The 5000-nt window shown below is 37.4% G+C and overlaps 1 protein-coding gene and 1 long non-coding RNA gene across 2 annotated transcripts in view; one reads left to right on the forward strand and one right to left on the reverse strand.

Annotated features, from left to right (window-relative positions):
- The window catches only part of LOC106874518 (nucleolar protein 4), a 1458602-nt gene that overhangs the window by 742312 nt on the left and 711290 nt on the right, over positions 1-5000 (reverse strand).
- Positions 2547-5000, forward strand: part of LOC149134765 (uncharacterized) — a 68039-nt gene continuing 65585 nt past the window's right edge. Inside the window, exon 1 of the long non-coding RNA XR_016242661.1 lies at positions 2547-4812. This is a non-coding gene — a long non-coding RNA (uncharacterized LOC149134765). The remainder of the gene's footprint in view (positions 4813-5000) is intronic.

Below are 5000 nucleotides of genomic sequence, written 5' to 3' on the forward strand. Positions count from 1 at the left end.
TGTGTGTGTGTGTGTGTGTGTGTGTGTATGTATGTATGTATATACATGATCGGGTATAAATATTATATTTTCTCTCCTTTTGCTCTCATTTTATAATGCCCTTCTTTCTCTTTCTCCCTTTTATGCCGCCCCCTCCTACTGATATCCACATACGTTTCTGTCAGGTTTTTGTCTAAGTGTCGCATTGACCATATGCGTCCAATATTTCACACTGTTCAGGTTGGCCTTAGATAAAAGTCTTTCTTTGTATATTTCCCCCGCTTCGCTGGTATTTTCTCAGTTTATCACCTTCGAAAACCACCTTTGTTTATTTGCTGTATTTGTTTTGGGCACCAACCTCACGTTTCCGTTCGGTAGCTTTAGCCTGTGTGTTTTCAGTGGAAAGACTTTTATAGTCATTTTGTATTGTTTGAAACGCGGCACTTTTCAGACGAGAGATATCTAACTTTGCGAAGCGCAGAAATCGAACAGAATAGGAATTGGCTGCGGTTTGTCCTATCTATTTTTCTCCTTTCGATTGATTGTAAAACGTCCCTCACCATTAAGCAGATACGTTTTTGTGTGTGCATATAATTATGTGTGGATATAAGTCTGTATCTGTATGTATATGTTTGTGTAAGTATGCATATATGTGAGAGTATGTACGTATACACCCATACACACTCACATACACAAAGTATGTAGGCTTGGTGTTTTTCAGGCAATAGCATACATTTATTTTCCAGATAAAGTTAAATGTATACAAATGTGTCTCATATAATGTAATCTAGATGCTTCGATTTTACTATATTTCACTTTCACACATGAAAGTGTATGAATGTATTTATATTTATACTATTTTACTTTATTACTTGTTTCAGTCATTTGACTGCGGCCATGCTGGAGCACCGCCTTTAGTCGGGCAAATCGACCCCAGGACTTATTCTTTGTAAGCCTAGTACTTATTCTATCGGTCTCTTTGGCGGAACCGCTAAGTTACGGGGACCTAAACACACCAGCATCGGTTTGCAAGCCATGTTGGAGGGACAAACACAGACACACAAACATACACACGCACATACATACATACATATAACATACATATATATATATATATATATATATATTTTTATATATATATATATACATATATATATATATATATATATATATATATACATATATACGACGGCTTCTTTCAGTTTCCGTCTACCAAATCCACTCGCAAGGCTTTGGTCGGCCCGAGGCTATAGTAGAAGACACTTGCCCAAGGTGCCACGCGCTGGGACTGAACCCGGAACCATGTGGTTCATAAGCATGCTACTTACTACACGACCACTCCAACGCCTATAGATTTATATATGCATAAATATTATATGTGAATGTATATTTGTACATACATATAGGTGTGTATTCATGTATGTGAGGTTGTTTGTATGCTTGTGCGCCTGTGTATATGGGGTGCAAAATATACGAACGCTTAAGAATTTCGCATCGTAAACACGTGACTCAGTTTCAATTTCATTTCATAGCATAATAGCTTTTTGCATAGATATAATTTTCTATCACCTCGCAATGGCTACTATTGAGCGTGATATATTTTGACGGTGTATTATATTTGTATTATTGACGGTGATATTATTGACGGTGTATGATTGACGGTGATATATTTTGACGGTATTTTGATGGTGGCCATCTGATGCATTGCACTTGTAATTCAAATACAAAATACGGTCACTCCCTGTTTTTCGCAGAAAATGCCTCAGAATTCTATAAAAGATACACATGTCTGTGGAAGCCTTACACGTGAATTTAATGAAGAAACAATATATTTCATCCAACAACTGAATTCCCATCATCAAACGACGAAGAAACATCCATACAAGCACGCATATACACACACATGCACGTTCGCTCTTTGAATGTGTGTTTGTGTGTGTGTGTGGGTGTTTGTGTGTGTGGGTGTGTGTGTGTGTGTGTGTGTGTACACATACACATACAATCTGTCCTAATTTGCGAAGTATGCGTTTTACTCGATTATGCACAAATATATGAAAGCCGGAACATAAAACTCTCGCGCGCGCACGCACACACTCACACACATACAAAAACACACACAAACACACACAGACACACACACTCACACACATATGCAAAAACACACACAAACACACACACACACACACACACACACACACACACACACACGACACACACACGTTAGTAGATTTATATGAATGTCCATCTAACAAGATTATTCTGAAAGAAATGAGCAGAAGTATATATATATATATATATATATATATATATATATATATATATATATATATATATATATATATATATAGAGAGAGAGAGAGAGAGAGAGAGAGAGAAGAAAAACATCAATATTTATTCTGATGTAGGAAATTCAATTTAGAAAATGACTAAAATAGTCATGAAACATCGTTGGTGACTTTCTACTTTAAGAAGAAGAATAATGATTAAAAATAACACCGATAACAATAACAAGAAAAATTAGAAATATTTTCAAAATATTATAGGAAGTACTAATTATATATTTGGAATCTTAATGAGCAGTGAATGTTATCATAAAAATCTCATGTGTACAAAACTGTTCCGTAGATCTTCAATGTGATACTTGCTGTAACACGGTCAACTTCATCTACACTTCTATACATCATTCTTCATTATATTTTTCGACTCAATTGGCAGTCTGTTCTTTTCTACTTTCCTTTCTCATTATTAACAAAAATATAATGAAGTTACTGAAATAATGATATTAATGGTAACGATTTCAAATATAAGCCTATGGTCACAAAATAATCTACTGAATCGTCGTCGTGGTTGTCGTCGTCATCATCATCATCATCATCATCATCATCATCACAATTACGGCTACGAATCTAGAGTGTGACTCGACGTGATTGCTTCATCTTAATATTTTTAAGATGTGAAAAGTAAATGTGTTTGATACCCTAAAAATTAAAACACAATAATAATAATAATAATACGAAGAAGAAGAAGAAGAAGAAGAAGAAGAAGAAGAAGAAGAAGAAGAAGAAGAAGAAGAAGAAGAAGAAGAAGAAGAAGAAGAAGAAGAAGAAGAAATGCCGTGATGCAGTACCAGGCACTGGCTCTCATGGCTTCTGATCTTAACTGATTGGAATTGTTATCATGCACATTATCTTGGTATAAAAGATGGTCTGCAGTAAATATCTATTCAATACCACATATTTGCTTGTCAGTTGTTTAACCGTAACCAATTGAGCATGTCCCTTGGTGGCTGACGTTATGTGCATCTCTGATCACATTGGGGAACGTCATAGCCATGTGTTGAGAGCAATTCTTTGAGGTTTGAATAATTCATCTCTTGAAACATGGGTGTTTCGTTCCTCATCCTTAAACAGAACCTTATTCAAGGACCTTTTGAGCGGGCTACACAACCTGAAGAAAATTCTTACTGGACCCTAGGAGCAAGTGGCCTCTCCAATTCCTGCTCTCCAACTCGCAGGTCTACATTTAGGAGAGGTACCATCCACTCTTGCCATTTTCGCAACTTTCACCCACGTTTTAATAAACTCACTCGAGGACAGCGCTCAATTTCCTTTTCAAGTGAAACTTGAAAAGTCAATGAGAGCTCTACCAAAGAGAAATGTATATATCCTCATGCCTTTCAACCTTGTCCATCAAACAACCTCGTTCGCCACAGCCACCAGGCAAAGGAAAACTGTCTTGCATGCCAAATTGAAGGCGGGCAGTGGTGCAATCATCACTACAGTCTCGGTTGACAGACGGATCCGTCTCACGCGTGACAACAGCTGTTCAACTCAACCCCACAAGTCAGCAATGCCCGGACACTGAACGAGGGCGTGCAAAACGTTTTCGTCACTCTGTGCGTACCTCGGACAAGTCCGTTTGACAGCACATCCTTGCCTGTAGAGTTTATCTTGAACCGGTGGCTCACCCTGGTAGCACTGCCAGCACTGTCAGGCCAAGGACATCTGGAAATTATCCATGATAGTTCCCGACATGAAAAGTCCCCTGGAACACACTAGCCAGTTTGTTCTCGTCGACGCCCAGAGTTTCCCCGAGAACGTTGTCGTACTTGCCCGACACTAATTCTCTATAACTTTCTAAAGTGGAACATTCACCGATCCCATTGCCCGACTGGCAGAGGGTTGTGAGCGCCTGACGATATTCTAGGTGCCAGGAATCTGAACAATGACAAGCAAAGCAGAAACAGCAAAAGTAAAATAAAAAGAAAACAGTGAGAAACTGGTAGAAAGAAAGGAAATATTTCTCTCCCGAAACGAATAATACTAGCAACAAAACCATAACAAAAGAATCCTTCTCATCATCATCATCATCATCATCATCATCATCATCATCATCATCATCATTAACATCAACAACAACAAAAATTAATCACATGCTCGCTGCTGCTGCAACAGTGCCAATACTATCCAAGAACAAATGTTATGAGCAGCATCAGATGGCAGGCAGCTAAAGCAGCAGTAGCAACAACAATAACGTGCTCTCAAAGAGCAAAAATAACTTTTATAATATCAATGTCAACAACGACAGCAATTAAAACCTAAAACAAAAAACGTCAGCAATAATAATAAAATAGTTAAAAACAACAAGAACAACTGATACAAATAAAGCAAAAAAAAAAAAAAAATCAACAAACACTATAACTTTATGAGCAGCAGCAGGAAGAACTAAGCCAAAGAGAAATCCCGCTAAAGATTCTTCCAAAACAACATGAAACTAGTGGCAAAAATGACAGCAATCTTTCCAACAAGGCAGACAATTTCAAGTCAAGTAGTGGTAAGTGTGCACTAAAAACACCTGCTTCACAGTCATAAGAAAGAATTGCATTCAGCTGCTGTCCTCAACCTCTTAGACAGAATCCACTTAGAATTCCTGTAATCCGTAATGATTTATTGCTGTGTATATCTAATTATATTTCTTTTATTATTTTACTTGTTTCAATCATTGGATTGCGACCATGCTAG

The sequence above is a fragment of the Octopus bimaculoides genome, chromosome 7 (assembly GCF_046866305.1).
Source record: "Octopus bimaculoides isolate indiv1 chromosome 7, ASM4686630v1, whole genome shotgun sequence".
Taxonomy (NCBI): Eukaryota; Metazoa; Mollusca; class Cephalopoda; order Octopoda; family Octopodidae; genus Octopus; species Octopus bimaculoides.